The following is a 19748-nucleotide window of genomic DNA, read 5'->3' on the forward strand; positions in this document are numbered from 1 at the left end:
TGATCAGGGCCTACCATTACACTTGTGGGTTGAAGCATGAAACACAGTTATTTATTTGCAGAACAAAATCCCTCATCGAATTTTTGGAATGAGTACACCAAAAGAGGTTTTTTCGGGGAAGGTGGTAGGTGTGGCACACTTCAGGATCTTTGGTTCATCAGTCTACTGTCATGTTACCAAGGATGCATGGAAAAAGCTAGAGCCAACAATTGAGTTGGACATATTTATGGGGTACACTGTTACACCTCACAACTATCTGGTGTACCTTCCAACTAATAGGATGACAGTGGTTCACATAGATGTGAAGTTTGATGAAGAGAAGGCCATGAGATGGTCCCTTTAGAGGGAGCTTCAACTACATGCAATAGAGGAAATTTTAGCTCCAAAGTAGGAACCTTTGGATGATGTGGAGTAGTCACATGCAGAGGAGCAGGGAGTGGAAATACACACTCATGCAGAGACTTTCAGAGATGGGAGAAAGCACACTAGAGAGGCTGACAGGTTATTGCATAATGGTAGAGCCAAATTTAGTTAAACTAGTTCTAACTGTTGGAGGAACTAGTGAGTGGTCAAGTGAATTAAATTAGATTTAATTCACATGCAGTGATCAATCAGATAATTGATAATTCACTAAAAATAACTCATGCATGTCAGTTCAGATGAAGACCCAGTTGAGATTAGAGCTCAGGGACAATGTACTATCAGTTGTAAAATCATCTAAATTAAAATGATGGTGCATGCAATTAGAAGAAGGCCTATGGATGGATTGTGCAGTTATGGGTATGGAATTTCCAAATTAAATATGGGCTAATTCCCTAGGAAACTACGCCATGAAGTAGGAGCTTCGCAGACAACAAATTTGGCTAAGTATTGGCTTGAACTAGTTTGTGAAGCAGTGAGATAGTTTGTAACTGTGAAGAGATTTTTGAACAAGCATTGAATTTTATTCTCAAATATTCTGGTTAATGCAATATATAGATAACGGGGTTTTTAGTTGTTGCTTTCCGCAGAAAATATTGTGTTATGCGTGATTTAAATTCTTCCTTTTTTGCTTCATGATTTCATTGATCAATTTTTGTTTCTATTGATGAGTAGAGTAGATTCAAGTATTTTGTTTTAGCATATTACATAGGCAATTTGAATCTACAGTAAAAATATACATGGTATCAGAGCTTAAATCGCTATAGAAGAGAAGAATATGAGTTTGTTTTGCAGGTGAAATCGAATTTGCAGTTTCATACTTCAAAGTCAGCAAGATGTTTTTCTACAGTTTGAAACTTGAGTATGCCCTGGAGGGTAGCTCGAATTACATAGCTTGGAAGGACATGATGGAGGAAACGTTGGAAGACAACGAGTTGAAGGAATTCATAGATATGATATCCTGAAGCCTCCAACATCTGATCTTAAAGATCTGGCTGAATGGAGAAAGTGTCTGGCAAAGGCGAGAAGGATTATCCTAGAAGTAGTTCGAGATTATATTGTCTCGAATATCCATGGTAAGGAAATTCCATTTGTAATGTGGAAGGAATTTGGGTACTTGCTTCAAAATAGTTGTGGCCATGGGAAGCTAACACTGAAGGACAAAATCATAAATATCAAGCTGGATAAGGGAAACTCAATTCTGAAGTACTTGACCAAGTTCACCCAACATCGGGATGATCTTGAAAGTGTCGGGGTTACTATTGTAGAAGATGATCTGGTGAGCCTAACACTTCTAGGACTTCCCAAGAGCTGGCATAACTACCAGGACTCAATTAATGGGAAGGAGAAGCTACCAGAGTGGGAGAAATTATAGTTCGACTTGGTACAGGAAGAGATTCGGCGGAATAATAGAGATTGTTACTCATCAAAGCATCATGATGAAGAGAATTGTGCCTTAGCTGGAAAGGCGAAGAAAGGGAAGGGGAAGTCATCCCATTCCAGCTAGGGTAGCAAGAAGAAGGACATGTTGAAAATCAAGCATTTTCATTGTCACGAGCTTAGACAATATTCCACAAAGTGTCCGCATAAGAAGGTCAGTAAGAAGCCCCTAAGAGGAGCGGTAGGGGAAGCTCTTACTTCACATTTCGAACTAGATTTCACCCTCATCACCTACATGGTGTCATTGGTGATGGGTAGTGTGTGGTACCTGGATAGTGGAGCTTCATTTCATATGACCGGCAACAAAGAGCTCTTCAGTAACTTGGAGGAGAAGAATCTCCAAATGCACATCGAGATGGGAGATGATGGGAGGTATAACACAACCAACATCAATATTGTTACTTTTAAGAGGAAGTGTGGTTCTCTCCTCACATTGAGAGATGTCATGTATGTTCCAGATTTGAATAAGAACTTGGTTTTTGTTGCCACGTTGGAGGATTGAGGCTATGATGTCATATTTAGTAAGGGAAAAGCTTTCCTTCATCACATAGCCACATGACAAATGAAGTGGATCGAGGTTGAAGTGAATAACCTCTACAAATTGGAGGTAGAAGATTACGCTGCACAAAAGCAGAGAAGGTGTAGAGCTGAGACATCGATGAGTTATGGCATAGAATATTTGGTCACTTGCACCACAAATATTTGAATATCATGCAACAAATTTCTACAGGGCTTCCCAAGGGTACATTAGAGTGAAGAGACACATGCAAAGAGTGTAGATTGGGGAAGTACACCAAAGCATCCTTTCATGAAAAAGATAGTCGAGCACAAACGATCCTTGATTGAGTTCACTCATATGTGTGTGGACTGTTCTCGACAACATCCACAACCCAACATGGGTATTATGTAATATTTGTTGATAATTTTTCTCGTAAGTGTTGGATTTTCTTCATGCAAAAGAAAGATCAAACATTCGCTAAGCTTTGTGAATTTAAAACACTTGTCGAGAAAGATACTAGCAAGAAAGTTAAAGCTGTCAAAAGCGATAACGATGGAGAATATGTGTTGAATGAATCCAGGAACTTATGTGCTTCTGAAGGCATTTGACGGGAGTTGATAGCATGTCATAGCTCATAACGGAATGCGGTGGCTGAAAGGAAGAACATAAGTATTGTGGGAGCAACACAGGCAATGTTACATGATCAGGGCCTACCATTACACTTGTGGGTTGAAGCATGCAACACAGTTATTTATTTGCAGAACAGAAGCCCTCATCGAATTCTCGGGATGAGTACACCAGAAGAGGTTTTTTCAGGGAAGAAACCATACGTGGCACACTTCAAGATTTTTGGTTCATTAGTCTACTATCATGTTACCAAGGATGCACAGAAAAAGCTAGAGACAACAATTGAGTTGGGTATATTTATGAGGTAGACTGTTACACCACACAACTATCCTTTGTACCTTCAAACCAGTAGGATGACAGTGGTTCGCAGAGAAGTGAAGTTCGATGAAGAGAAGCCCGTGATATTTTCCCTTGAGAGGGAGCTTTAGCTACATGCAGTTGAGGAGCTTTTAGCTCCAAAGGAGGAACCTTAGGATGATGTGGAGCAGCCACATGCAGAGGAGCAGAGAGTAGAAATATCCACTCATGTAGATACTTTCAGAGATGGGAAAAAGCACACCAGAGGCTGACAGGTTATTACATGATGCTAGAGAGAATGTGGGAGCACCCACATCATAGCACAGGCAGAGGAGGTCACCAGAGCAATACACTAGCTACATGGCTCTCATGAGCGAGAGTGTAGAGATTGAGCCATCCTCATTCAAGAAAGAAGTGCAATAACTAGTGTGAGTTGATGCCATGGTTGAGAAATATAACTCCATTATTAAAAATAATATTTGGGAAGTGGTATGATTCTTTCTACATTAACCCGAAATATAAATATAAATATAAAATACCTCAATATCAAGTAATACAAATATTTATTTAAATTTTTTTTTTATTCATTTTACATTAAACTTCTCAATATCAAGTAGTTTCTCAATATCAAGTAGTTCAGATATTTATTTAAACTTATTTTTTATTCATTTTACATTAAACTTAAATATAAATGTGAGATGCCTTAATGTCAAGTGGTGCAAATATTTATTTAACCACATATTCCATAGAGAACAATTTATACAAAGAATGTGGCTTTAATTTAAAATAAGTTAAATAATTATTTAAAAAACTTCATTTATTCTAATTACGCCGTAAGGCGTTCCCTCTGAGAAAGATCTCCCTAAAATGTGACGTGTGCGATCGTGAGCCATTGATTTTGTGTGTTAGATGATTAGAGTGTTTTCGGCCGTTCATTTAATCTGTTTTCTTTATAAAAAAAATGATATTTTCCCATGGTAATGGGCCATGAAAAGCCAGACCTCGCCTGCTGGCCATGAGACTCTTCTGCTACCTTCGCATAGACTGCCTGCTAGCAAAGAGACTCTGCGATAAGACTCTTCTGCTGCCTTCGCATGCTGGCAAAGAGACTCTACGATAAGACTCTTCTGCTGCCTTCGCATAGACTGCCTGGTGGCGATGAGACTCTTCGCAGAGATTCTTTGTCGACAGTTATTTGGCCTCCATGATTCAGTGGATTAGTAGCTATTTAAGGTTCGACCCACAGCTATCAAACCCTCCTCGTTTACGTTTTCCTACTGTTCATACTACATAGCTATCTCTTCTATAAGCTTACATGCTTTCTGGGTTTGTCAAGTATCCAGTTATGATCCAAGTCCTCTAAGGTACAAACTCTCTATCCGGTCAACGGTATCATGCATTGATTTTTCTGTGCTGAAATTCCTGATGCTGAAATACTTTCGCTGTTTGAATTATTTCACTGTTCGCTGAAATTCCTGATGCTGAAATACTTTCGCTGTTTGAATTATTTCACTGTTTGAATTACAAAATTTGTAAAGTGTGTGCTTGAATGTCGAGAACAGTACTATTCTAATGAGAGAAAGCATGAGATTTTTGCCAATTCCCGACCAGCCTCCGAGTGATTAAATTGGTATTCTTCAACTTTCACAAGCTGAAAAGTCATTCATATATCCCTGGTACCTGCTTTTGATTTCTTTGCTTGCATAATGACCTTTAAAACAGATCCCTAAACTTCTCGTTTCTCTTAACTCAGGTTCCTGGATTCTTAGATACATGTGCTTCTTAAAACTCTGAACAATACAGATATATGAATTTCCACCATATCTGTCATTTGCAAAATATGCAGTGTTTAAGGATTCTGCCATGCAAAATTTGAGTAGGAATTATGATGTTAATATCCTGATCAACCAAAGAATCGAATCTATGCATTAGTGACGTATCCAACAGAAGTGCAATATGTTCATGGCTGAGGATTTTCATTCTCTCCCAAAGTCTTGTAGGTGATTTGTTTACCTAGAGAAAAATACGTTCTTTAGAACCGACCCTACTTTTCTATCTGCTCCGATAATTGGGATATATTAACATTTGCAAATCTCTTGCCCTCCTTGAGTAAATTTTTCCAATCCCTTGGTAGCATTGCTTTTTGTTTTGAAATGGCACATCCATTATAGGGATTTGACAGATTGTTTCCTTTTGAAGTCAATGAAATGGCTATCAAAGCAAACCTTATCTGACTTGACTTGACACTGATTTGGGGTTGTTGTGGATCTTGCTTTCATATCACTGTTTATTTTCTGTGAATGATAGCACATCACTGTTAGGTTGAATTTTCTCATCATCTCAGAGCTACATTATCTACTTCATTTTCCATGTAGAATATCCATAATTAATAATGAGAAGATATTTCTGCTAGGTGTTCGTAATTGAGTTGTTCATATGTTACCTCAACGGGTCACTTACTTTTTTGTCAAGGCACACATTCCATTCAATTAAACAGAGACAACTCCAAAATTTCACCTTTTTGTCATTGTTGGTCGTAGCTGAAATAGTTGTGAGACCACTTTATGTTGCAAGAGGTTGAGGTGCCTAAACCATATCAGTGAAAAAGCTACCTTATACTCCTCAATAAGAAAAAGGAGGCTTGTCTCCAGATAAGACATTCTCTCCGAGCAAGGAACAGATGCCAAAGTCTCATCTTGAATGACTTCCTCAATGGCAGGTTGGCAGCTATTAACTTCTCTATGGTAGTGTCAAACTGGTGTTTCAAGTCAGAATAAAATTCTGAAGAAGCTTTCATTAATGTTTCCTTTTCTGAAAGAGATTTTCTAAGGGCATCTACCTCCAAATGTAAGGAATCTCTTTCATTTGCATTTTGGGCTGCTTGAAAAGCCATTTCAGTGCATTTTTCATCCAATACTGTGCACTTACCACTAATCTCTTCAAGTTGGGCACATTTCTGAGATAGCTCAACTAACTTAACATTCATATCTTGAATATCTTGGTCCTTTGAAAACAAAACAGACTCAAGTTCTCTTATAGTGGGTTCAAACTGTGATCTTTCATCCAATGCTTTCTGCAAATGTTTCATGAACTTGCTACAGTCAGCGACCAAGATGTCCAATGCCACAAAAGATTGCATGTTTTCTTCTCCAACTTCACTGGACTCTGCATGCCGCAGACGATCAACTAGCTCTTCACTATGCTCAGTCATCCTCTCTTGCTGCTGGACCAACTTTCTAAGCTGATCATGGATAATAGCAAGTTGTTGTATAGCTGAATCTCTCTCCCCCTGCATCACAGAAACTCCTTAGTTTTTCAAATGAATTCTGCATTTCTGAAATCTCTAAACTATGGAATTCAAATATTACCTGCAAGATTGTACATTTTGCAAGCTGTTTTACTGTAAAACTCACAACAGTAGCAAGCTGCAAATCAATATTTGAAATTTCTGATTCGTTAATAGATTTAGATGGTTGAATGGTTTCCTCAATGTTTTCTGCCTTATGAATTGTTGAATTTTGATAATCCGTTTTCTGAACACCCAATGATGTTTCTTGGTCAGTATACTCTCCATGCAATGGTTCTGTTTGACTCTGCAACAAAGCTGAGTCGCATCTTGCCTCAGGGATAGGTAGAAAGCATTCACCCTCTACCTCTGTTAACATATGTCTATGCTTGCACACATTGCTTGCAAAATTCATATTTTCTGATGTAGCTTTATGAAGCTCAAGTACCATATCTCTCAATTGCTTATCACGTTCTGATTTTTCATCTTGCTTCCTTGATAAATATTCCTTGCAATCATATAGCTCTGCAGAAAGTTTGGCATTCTCCTCAGAGAATTGATTCCTTTCTTCTTCATGTTTTTGGTGGAAATCAGCTTCTTTTTTCATTTGCTCCAGCTCAGCTCTCACTACATGAAGATATTCAGATAGCTCTGCTCTCTCATTTTCTAATTTTTTGACCAAGACCTTGAATTCATCAAGATCATTCATCGCTTTAACCTTTTCAGCCTTTATTTCATGCATTTCATCACTAAGTTGAGATATTTGACCATTAAGTTCATAACACGAACATACCCAACAACGATTACTTTAATGGAAACATATTTAATGTTGGCTTCCTTCCTTAGAACAACGTGGTGGACTGTCTGGCTGAGATGAAGAATGGGACTTGTGTTGTTGCAAGGATTGGGAGTCAAGGGTTGCTTTGCTTTTGGGGTGGGCTTCTGATAACATTGAAACAACATCTCTCATCGATGGTCGGTTGATTGGAGACCTACTAGTGCAGAGGAGAGCCACTCTGAGGACTAGCATCATCTCTTCCTTGACTGAGAAACTTGGAACTCTAACACTTTGATCTAAGATCTTTTCCATCCCTTCCTTGGTCTGAACTCTTTCCTTGACCCAGTCCACAATGTTGACACCTTCTCCAAATTCTGGATCCATTGGCTGTCTTCCAGTCAAGAGCTCTAAGAGGACCACCCCAAAGCTGTATATGTCACTTTTCTCAAAGACTTGAAGTGTGTAGGCATATTCTGCACAAATCCAAAAGATGCATAGACTCATGCACTTAATAGATTGCTACCATCCTCAATTAATGAAACAGTACAAGTCTGTGCTAGGTTTAACATATAACTTTCAGATATATATTACAAGAGAAAATATGTGTAAGAATTTGATTGGCTATGTAGAAAACAATGAATGCTACCTTATAGCAAATTTAGGATTTTGAACTAAGCTGGGCTAAAACATAACTCCATACCCATCAATCACTGAGAATCTGATACACAAACTAACTTACAAATACATAAAAATAATAAGACCTTTTCCATAAGGTTGTCTGATCTGAGAATACTCATATTTCTGAATTCCTTCTTCAAATCCAAACAGTAGCTAAAACCGATTCCCTTTTACTTTTGTGTTCAGCTAATCTTAATGCTTTAGGGATGTAAAACCAATACAAGATTCTCCTTTTGTATTCTTAGATTTTTCAGGGTAAACAATCATGAAACTGATGTAAAACTCACAGCAGTAGCAAGCTGCAAATCAATATTTGAAATTTCTGATTCATTAATAGATTTAGATGGTTGAATGGTTTCCTCAATGTTTTCTGCCTTATGAACTGTTGAATTTTGACAATCAGTTTTCTGAACACCCAATGATGTTTCTTGGTCAGTATACTCTCCATGCAATGGTTCTATTTGACTCTGCAACAAAGCTGAGTCGCATCTTGCCTCAGGGATAGGTAGAAAGCATTCACCCTCTACCTCTGTTAACATATGTCTATGCTTGCACACATTGCTTGCAAAATTCATATTTTCTGATGTAGCTTTATGAAGCTCAAGTACCATATCTCTCAATTTCTTATCACGTTCTGATTTTTCATCTTGCCTCCTTGATAAATATTCCTTGCAATCATATAGCTCTGCAGAAAGTTTGGCATTCTCCTCAGAGAATCGATTCCTTTCTTCTTCATGTTTTTGGTGGAAATCAGCTTATTTTTTCATTTGCTCCAGCTCAGCTCTCACTACATGAAGATATTCAGATAGCTCTGCTCTCTCATTTTCTAATTTTTTGACCAAGACCTTGAATTCATCAAGATCATTCATCGCTTTAACCTTTTCAGCCTTTATTTCATGCATTTCATCACTAAGTTGAGATATTTGACCATTAAGTTCATAACACGAACATACCCAACAACGATTACTTCAATGGAAACATATTTAATGTTGGCTTCCTTCCTTAGAACAGCGTGGTGGATTGTCTGGCTGAGATGAAGAATGGGACCTGTGTTGTTGCAAGGAATGGGAGTCAAGGGCTGCTTTGCTTTTGGGGTGGGCTTCTGATAACATTGAAACAACATCCCTCATCGATGGTCGGTTGATTGGAGACCTACTAGTGCAGAGGAGAGCCACTCTGAGGACCAGCATCATCTCTTCCTTGACTGAGAAACTTGGAACTCTAACACTTTGATCTAAGATCTTTTCCATCCCTTCCTTGGTCTGAACTCTTTCCTTGACCCAATCCACAATGTTGACACCTTCTCCAAATTCTGGATCCATTGGCTGTCTTCCAGTCAAGAGCTCTAAGAGGACCACCCCAAAGCTGTATATGTCACTTTTCTCAAAGACTTGAAGTGTGTAGGCATATTCTGCACAAATCCAAAAGATGCATAGACTCATGGACTTAATAGATTGCTACCATCCTCAATTAATGAAACAATACAAGTCTGTGCTAGGTTTAACATATAACTTTCAGATATATATTACAAGAGAAAATCTGTGTAAGAATTTGATTGGCTATGTAGAAAACAATGAATGCTACCTTATAGCAAATTTAGGATTTTGAACTAAGCTGGGCTAAAACATAACTCCATACCCATCAATCACTGAGAATCTGATACACAAACTAACTTACAAATACATAAAAATAATAAGACCTTTTCCATAAGGTTGTTTGATCTGAGAATACTCATATTTCTGAATTCCTTCTTCAAATCCAAACAGTAGCTAAAACCGATTCCCTTTTACTTTTGTGTTCAGCTAATCTTAATGCTTTAGGGATGTAAAACCAATACAAGATTCTCCTTTTGTATTCTTAGATTTTCCAGGGTAAACAATCATGAAACTGAAAGAAAAATGCACTTAGACCATCCTAACTCACTTTTTAAGTAAATTATTCACATCAGAGACAATCATGTTAACATAAAATGGATTGATGGAGTATCATTCAAGAACAAAGTATAACCTACAATGTTCGACACTTTGCAAGTATATTGTTCACACCAGAGACAACCATGTTGACATAGAATGGATTGATGGAGTAACCTAAGATGTTAGACACTTTGTAAGTAAATTGCTCACATCAGAGACAATCATGTAACATAAAATGGATGGACAGAGTATCATTCAAGAACAAGCTATATCCTGAGATGTTAGAATGTATATGGTTTCTGAAAAGAAAATTAATGTTACCATAAAAAGAATGACCATTTATAGTTCTGAAGTTTGAAACTACTTTACCTGGAGCAATGTAGCCATAGGAGCCAATAACAGAAGACATGGCCTCTGAACCAGTTCGAATCAGCTTTGCAACTCCAAAATCTGCAACCCTTGCAGTCATGTCAGAATCAAGCAATATATTGCTAGGCTTAACATCTCTCTGTACAATGGCAGGACGACAATCTTGATGAAGATAGCATAAGCCCAGAGCCTTAGGTTCCTGGATTCTTAGATACATGTGCTTCTTAAAACTCTGAACAATACAGATATATGAATTTCCACCATATCTGTCATTTGCAAAATATGCAGTGTTTAAGGATTCTGCCATGCAAAATTTGAGTAGGAATTATGATGTTAATATCCTGGTCAAACAAAGAATCGAATCTATGCATTAGTGACGTATCCAACAGAAGTGCAATATGTTCATGGCTGAGGATTTTCATTCTCTCCCAAAGTCTTGTAGGTGATTTGTTTACCTAGAGAAAAATACGTTCTTTAGAACCGACCCTACTTTTCTATCTGCTCCGATAATTGGGATATCTTAACTTTTGCAAATCTCTTGCCCTCCTTGAGTAAATTTTTCCAATCCCTTGGTAGCATTGCTTTTTGTTTTGAAATGGCACATCCATTATAGGGATTTGACAGATTGTTTCCTTTTGAAGTCAATGAAATGGCTATCAAAGCAAACCTTATCTGACTTGACTTGACACTGATTTGGGGTTGTTGTGGATCTTGCTTTCATATCACTGTTTATTTTCTGTGAATGATAGCACATCACTGATAGGTTGAATTTTCTCATCATCTCAGAGCTACATTATCTACTTCATTTTCCATGTAGAATATCCATAATTAATAATGAGAAGATATTTCTGCTAGGTGTTCATAATTGAGTTGTTCATATGTTACCTCAACAGGTCACTTACTTTTTTGTCAAGGCACACAGTCCATTCAATTAAACAGAGACAACTCCAAAATTTCACCTTTTTGTCATTGCTGGTCGTAGCTGAAATAGTTGTGAGACCACTTTATGTTGCAAGAGGCTGAGGTGCCTAAACCATATCAGTGAAAAAGCTACCTTATACTCATCAATAAGAAAAAGGAGGCTTGTCTCCAGATAAGACATTCTCTCCGAGCAAGGAACAGATGCCAAAGTCTCATCTTGAATGACTTCCTCAATGGCAGGCTGGCAGCTATTAACTTCTATATCATGAGCTTTATCTGCTGTATCAAGAATTTCTCCAGTCTCAAAACTTAACCATTGTAACATAAAATTAAATGCTACTGTAATGACCCAATCATCTAGTGAGAGAGTCATCCGGTCATAATGCAGAACTAACCCCTTTTCATGTTACAAAGGTATTGGTAACTACTTCTAACACTTGGGATCTTCATCAAGATGGTACCAACAATTAATTTTCCTTATCAATGCAAATTGAACCCATGAAACTAGATTCTAAACAAAACAAGATCTCCATGCAAAGCTCTGTTTTGTAGCTTCCGACCAGGAACTAAGATCTCTAATAGAGATGCCTCAAAAAAACATGATATTGAAACCTTTCCATGATTCACTTACTGAGAAAAACCACTAAGGAGGGCAACATGGTTAGGCTACAGCTATGAGTCTTGAGTTTTGAAAATGGATATCAAAACAAACCTTATCTGACTTCAGCTGGAGTTTGATAGCACATCATTGTTACATTGAATTATATTCAATGGCTAGGCTATCCATATGGTTATTTTCTGCTATTGCATGTAAAACTTGTGAATTGATGTCTTCAAGCATGCATTTCAGCTGGAGGAGTTTGATAGCACATCACTTTTAGGTTGAATCAAATAGCATTAACAATTTCATGATTTCTGTTGGCACCTATTGGCACCATACTACCATCTCCAAGTACTATGATTTGAACTATGCTCTCAGGTTATTCAATCAGGCTTTGATGTGCATATATATATATATATTTCCCATCTAACGAAGTACAACCTTATATTCTAGCTATACTCTCAATTACAGAGTATAAGTAGGGTAAAATGTTTTTAAATATGAAGGTCTTACAACAAGGTGGCTGGAAGTTCTTGTAACGAGATCCAATCTTGTTATCTTTGGAAGTAATTTGACTCATAAAATGTACTGATCCTAAACCTGCAAGTTATGGATGGAGGCATAGAACCTTGAGTATAAAGAGCCCTCTCCCAATGTGGGCATGATTCCAGCAACTTCTTGATATGACATATTACTATGGTTAGCTGGCCTGTTATCTGCATTAATTTATGTTTTTATGCCTTGGGAGTTATGACAGTTAAAGAAATATTATAGTGTTCCTCGTGAATTACGGGTTACTTATATATTGTGTTTTATTTTGCATTCTCTTTTCAGTGGCTAGACTATGCATATGGTTATTTTCTGCTTTTGCATGTAAAATGGAAACATAAAAATCACTGCTAAGAAGTAATAGTCGTACAACCATGTTAGGGATATGTTGCTGTGATTTTAATAGGTTTGCATTTAAAAATGCTTCCTAAAGGTGACAATCTCAAGCAAAATGGCCCTTCTAGCATTATAATTAATGTCACAAATATCTTTGGGGGAATATATGGCCAAACTTTTTTGAAATATCAAAAAAATAGCAGAAAAACAACAAATTATAAATTTGGACCTGAAATGCTGAAAAACTCAGAAATCAACAACCTTAAAAACTCGAAACTAAAACAAAATAATTTAAGAAAAGCCAGCTAAACAACAAACCAAGTGCACCAAAAGGTCCACAAGTAAGCAGAGAAGCAAATTAGCATGGAGCCCCCCCTTCCCAGTCAATTTTTTCATAAAGTAGGGTAAAATGTTTTTATATATGAAGGTCTTACAACAAGGTGGCTGGAAGTTCTTGTAACGAGATCCAATCTTGTTAACTTTGGAAGTAATTTGACTCATAAAATTTATTTATCTATTTTACTTCTGAAATCACTATTTAAGTTTGCAAAGTTATACATATCCTATTTTTAGTGTGCAAAGTCATGCATATTCTATCTGTAAATTTGAATTGATAACTTTTGAATGATGCAACATATTTTTTTAACCATCAAATTATATTAAAAGATGATATTAAACTACTTGTTCTCGGATCATCTTGCATGTAGTTTAACATATAACTTTCAGATATATATTACAAGAGAAAATCTGTGTAACAATTTGATTGGCTATGTAGAAAACAATGAATGCTACCTTATAGCAAATTTAGGATTTTGAACTAAGCTGGGCTAAAACATAACTCCATACCCATCAATCACTGAGAATCTGATACACAAACTAACTTACAAATACATAAAAATAATAAGACCATTTCCATAAGGTTGTCTGATCTGAGAATACTCATATTTCTGAATTCCTTCTTCAAATCCAAACAGTAGCTAAAACCGATTCTCTTTTACTTTTGTGTTCAGCTAATATTAATGCTTTAGGGATGTAAAACCAATACAAGATCCTCCTTTTGTATTCTTAGATTTTCCAGGGTAAACAATCATGAAACTGAAAGAAAAATGCACTTAGACCATCCTAACTCACTTTTTAAGTAAATTATTCACATCAGAGACAATCATGTTAACATAAAATGGATTGATGGAGTATCATTCAAGAACAAAGTATAACCTACGATGTTAGACACTTTGCAAGTATATTGTTCACACCAGAGACAACCATGTTGACATAGAATGGATTGATGGAGTAACCTAAGATGTTAGACACTTTGTAAGTAAATTGCTCACATCAGAGAAAATCATGTAACATAAAATGGATGGACAGAGTATCATTCAAGAACAAGCTATATCCTGAGATGTTAGAATGTATATGGTTTCTTAAAAGAAAATTAATGTTACCATAAAAAGAATGACCACTTATAGTTCTGAAGTTTGAAACTACTTTACCTGGAGCAATGTACCCGTAGGAGCCAATAACAGAAGACATGGCCTCCGAACCAGTTCGAATCAGCTTTGCAACTCCAAAATCTGCAACCCTTGCAGTCATGTCAGAATCAAGCAATATATTGCTAGGCTTAACATCTCTGTGTCCAATGGCAGGACGACAATCTTGATGAAGATAGCATAAGCCCAGAGCCTCAGGTTCCTGGATTCTTAGATACATGTGCTTCTTAAAACTCTGAACAATACAGATATATGAATTTCCACCATATCTGTCATTTGCAAAATATGCAGTGTTTAAGGATTCTGCCATGCAAAATTTGAGTAGGAATTATGATGTTAATATCCTGGTCAACCAAAGAATCGAATCTATGCATTAGTGACGTATCCAACAGAAGTGCAATATGTTCATGGCTGAGGATTTTCATTCTCTCCCAAAGTCTTGTAGGTGATTTGTTTACCTAGAGAAAAATACATTCTTTAGAACCGACCCTACTTTTCTATCTGCTCCGATAATTGGGATATCTTAACATTTGCAAATCTCTTGCCCTCCTTGAGTAAATTTTTCCAATCCCTTGGTAGCATTGCTTTTTGTTTTGAAATGGCACATCCATTATAGGGATTTGAAAGATTGTTTCCTTTTGAAGTCAATGAAATGGCTATCAAAGCAAACCTTATCTGACTTGACTTGACACTGATTTGGGGTTGTTGTGGATCTTGCTTTCATATCACTGTTTATTTTCTGTGAATGATAGCACATCACTGTTAGGTTGAATTTTCTCATCATCTCAGAGCTACATTATCTACTTCATTTTCCATGTAGAATATCCATAATTAATAATGAGAAGATATTTCTGCTAGGTGTTCGTAATTGAGTTGTTCATATGTTACCTGAATAGGTCACTTACTTTTTTGTCAAGGCACACAGTCCATTCAATTAAACAAAGACAACTCCAAAATTTCACCTTTTTGTCATTGTTGGTCGTAGCTGAAATAGTTGTGAGACCACTTTATGTTGCAAGAGGCTGAGGTGCCTAAACCATATCAGTGAAAAAGCTACCTTATACTCCTCAATAAGAAAAAGGAGGCTTGTCTCCATATAAGACATTCTCTCCGAGCAAGGAATAGATGCCAAAGTCTCATCTTGAATGACTTCCTCAATGGCAGGCTGGCAGCTATTAACTTCTGTATCATGAGCTTTATCTGCTGTATCAAGAATTTCTCCAGTCTCAAAACTTAACCATTGTAACATAAAATTAAATGCTACTGTAATGACCCAATCATCTAGTGAGAGAGTCATCCGGTCATAATGCAGAACTAACCCCTTTTCATGTTACAAAGGTATTGGTAACTACTTCAAACACTTGGGATCTTCATCAAGATGGTACCAACAATTAATTTTCCTTATCAATGCAAATTGAACCCATGAAACTAGATTCTAAACAAAACAAGATCTCCATGCAAAGCTCTGTTTTGTAGCTTCCGACCAGGAACTAAGATCTCTAATAGAGATGCCTCAAAAAAACATGATATTGAAACCTTTCCATGATTCACTTACTGAGAAAAACCCCTAATGAGGGCAACATGGTTAGGCTACAACTATGAGTCTTGAGTTTTGAAAATGGCTATCAAAGCAAACCTTATCTGACTTCAGCTGGAGTTTGATAGCACATCATTGTTACATTGAATTCTATTCAATGGCTAGGCTATGAATATGGTTATTTTCTGCTATTGCATGTAAAACTTGTGAATTGATGTCTTCAAGCATGCATTTCAGCTGGAGGAGTTTGATAGCACATCACTGTTAGGTTGAATCAAATAGCATTAACAATTTCATGATTTCTATTGGCACCTATTGGCACCATACTACCATCTCCAAGTACTCTGATTTGAACTATGCTCTCAGGTTATTCAATCAGGCTTTGATGTGCATATATATATATATATTTCCCATCTAACGAAGTACAACCTTATATTCTAGCTATACTCTCAATTACAGAATATAAGTAGGGTAAAATGTTTTTAAATATGAAGGTCTTACAACAAGGTGGCTGGAAGTTCTTGTAACGAGATCCAATCTTGTTATCTTTGGAAGTAATTTGACTCATAAAATGTACTGATCCTAAACCTGCAAGTTATGGATGGAGGCATAGAACCTTGAGTATAAAGAGCCCTCTCCCAATGTGGGCATGATTCCAGCAACTTCTTGATATGACATATTACTATGGTTAGCTGGCCTGTTATCTACATTAATTTATGTTTTTATACCTTGGGAGTTATGACAATTAAAGAAATATTATAGTGTTCCTCGTGAATTACGGGTTACTTATATATTGTGTTTTGTTTTTCATTCTCTTTTCAGTGGCTAGACTATGCATATGGTTATTTTCTGCTTTTGCATGTAAAATGGAAACATAAAAATCACTGCTAAGAAGTAATAGTCGTACAACCATGTTAGGGATATGTTGCTGTGATTTTAATAGGTTTGCATTTAAAAATGCTTCCTAAAGGTGACAATCTCAAGCAAAATGGCCCTTCTAGCATTATAATTAATGTCACAAATATCTTTGGGGGAATATATGGCCAAACTTTTTCGAAATATAAAAAAAATAGCAGAAAAACAGCAAATTATAAATTTGGACCTGAAATGCTGAAAAACTCAGAAATCAACAACCTTAAAAACTCGAAACTAGAACAAAATAATTTAAGAAAAAGCCAACTAAACAACAAACCAAGTGCACCAAAAGGTCCACAAGTAAGCAGAGAAGCAAATTAGCATGGAGGCCCCCCTTCCCAGTCAATTTTTTCATAAAGTAGGGTAAAATGTTTTTATATATGAAGGTCTTACAACAAGGTGGCTGGAAGTTCTTGTAACGAGATCCAATCTTGTTAACTTTGGAAGTAATTTGACTCATAAAATGCATTTATCTATTTTACTTCTGAAATCACTATTTAAGTTTGCAAAGTTATACATATCCTATTTTTAGTGTGCAAAGTCATGCATATTCTATCTGTAAATTTGAATTGATAACTTTTGAATGATGCAACATATTTTTTTAACCATCAAATTATATTAAAAGATGATATTAAACTACTTGTTCTCGGATCATCTTGCATGTAGTTTAATCTCTGTTTTGTTATTGAATTTCTCCCTACCTTTATCTGACAATATCCATTTTTTACTATATGTGAAGCAGTTGCAAACTAATTTGTAGTTGTTGTTCAACTTTCAGCATTGAAGGACATTTCTGGACGTTCTCTGTATTGCTTCAACTCCGGTAACAACCTTAATTTCCTTTCCGAGTTTTTGCTTCATTTCTATTTCATCCATGGACCATGATAGAAAATTCTCTTCCATCAATTCTACATTAGACACTCAGCAACTATAGAGTCTTACTTGAAAGCAGAAAGTGTTTTTGAGGCTATGTCTACCCATATGTTTTTTATATACATCCCTTACCAAACAATTTGAATACATCAATCTTACCATGCCATTCTCCTTGTGCCTAAATATGTATCTTTTGATTACATCCCCTACCAAAACCATACGAATACATCCTTTTACTAAACAAAATCTCTTTGAGGACTCTGTTTTGAACTATGCTCTCAGGTTATTCAATCAGGCTTTGATGTGCATATATATATATATATATATATATATATATATATATATATATATATATATCCCATGTAACGAAGTACAACCTTATATTCTAGCTATACTCTCAATTACAGAGTATAAGTAGGGTAAAATGTTTTTAAATATGAAGGTCTTACAACAAGGTGGCTGGAAGTTCTTGTAACGAGATCCAATCTTGTTAACTTTGGAAGTAATTTGCCTCATAAAATGGATTTATATATTTTACTTCTGAAATCACTATTTAAGTTTGCAAAGTTATACATATCCTATTTTTAGTGTGCAAAGTCATGCATATTCTATCTGTAAATTTGAATTGATAACTTTTGAATGATGCAACATATTTTTTTAACCATCAAATTATATTAAAAGATGATATTAAACTACTTGTTCTCGGATCATCTTGCATGTAGTTTAATCTCTGTTTTGTTATTGAATTTCTCCCTACCTTTATCTGACAATATCCATTTTTTACTATATGTGAAGCAGTTGCAAACTAATTTGTAGTTGTTGTTCAACTTTCAGCATTGAAGGACATTTCTGGACGTTCTCTGTATTGCTTCAACTCCGGTAACAACCTTAATTTCCTTTCCGAGTTTTTGCTTCATTTCTATTTCATCCATGGACCATGATAGAAAATTCTCTTCCATCAATTCTACATTAGACACTCAGCAACTATAGAGTCTTACTTGAAAGCAGAAAGTGTTTTTGAGGCTATGTCTACCCATATGTTTTTTATATACATCCCTTACCAAACAATTTGAATACATCAATCTTACCATGCCATTCTCCTTGTGCCTAAATATGTATCTTTTGATTACATCCCCTACCAAAACCATACGAATACATCCTTTTACTAAACAAAATCTCTTTGAGGACTCTGTTTTGAACTATGCTCTCAGGTTATTCAATCAGGCTTTGATGTGCATATATATATATATATATATATATATATATATATATATATATATATATATATCCCATGTAACGAAGTACAACCTTATATTCTAGCTATACTCTCAATTACAGAGTATAAGTAGGGTAAAATGTTTTTAAATATGAAGGTCTTACAACAAGGTGGCTGGAAGTTCTTGTAACGAGATCCAATCTTGTTAACTTTGGAAGTAATTTGCCTCATAAAATGGATTTATATATTTTACTTCTGAAATCACTATTTAAGTTTGCAAAGTTATACATATTCTATTTTTAGTGTGCAAAGTCATGCATATTCTATCTTTAAATTTGAATTGATAACTTTTCAATGATGGTGTTGAATTACAAAATTTGTAAAGTGTGTGCTTGAATGTCGAGAACAAAGTACTATTCTATTGTTTGCCTAGGATTTTATAACATAGGAATACCTTTAAATCCCTACAAAACCTTCCTCATGAGGATTAGATTGTGTGGATTATGTTGGGTTTTCTTCTCGTTCCATCTTGACTGGTATTGCCTCAAACTTAGAAAACCACTTTTGGAGATTCTCTCCCATTGGCCTTGGAATTTCACACAACATGGCAGTGGATTAGACTTTTGAGTTGGTGTTTTGACCTATGCTCTCAGGTTATTCAATCAGGCTTTGTTGACTTTGTCAGTGGTTTATCCTATGCTTTCTGCCAAATTTGTGCAACATTAAATATAAATCTAGGCTTCAACTTGGTGTTTTGAACTATGCTCTCAGGTTATTCAATCAGGCTTTGTTAACTTTGTCAGTGGTTTATCCTATGCTTTATGCCAAATTTTGTGCAACATTAAATATAAATCTAGGCTTCAACTTGGTGTTTTGAACTATGCTCTCAGGTTATTCAATCAGGCTTTGATGTGCATATATATATATATATATATATATATATATATATATATATATATATATATATATATATATATATATATATATATATATATATATATATATA

This window comes from Pinus tabuliformis, chromosome 2_1 (genome assembly GCF_031772625.1).
Source record: "Pinus tabuliformis cultivar Carrire ecotype Pingquan chromosome 2_1, CPIR1, whole genome shotgun sequence".
Lineage (NCBI taxonomy): Eukaryota > Viridiplantae > Streptophyta > Pinopsida > Pinales > Pinaceae > Pinus > Pinus tabuliformis.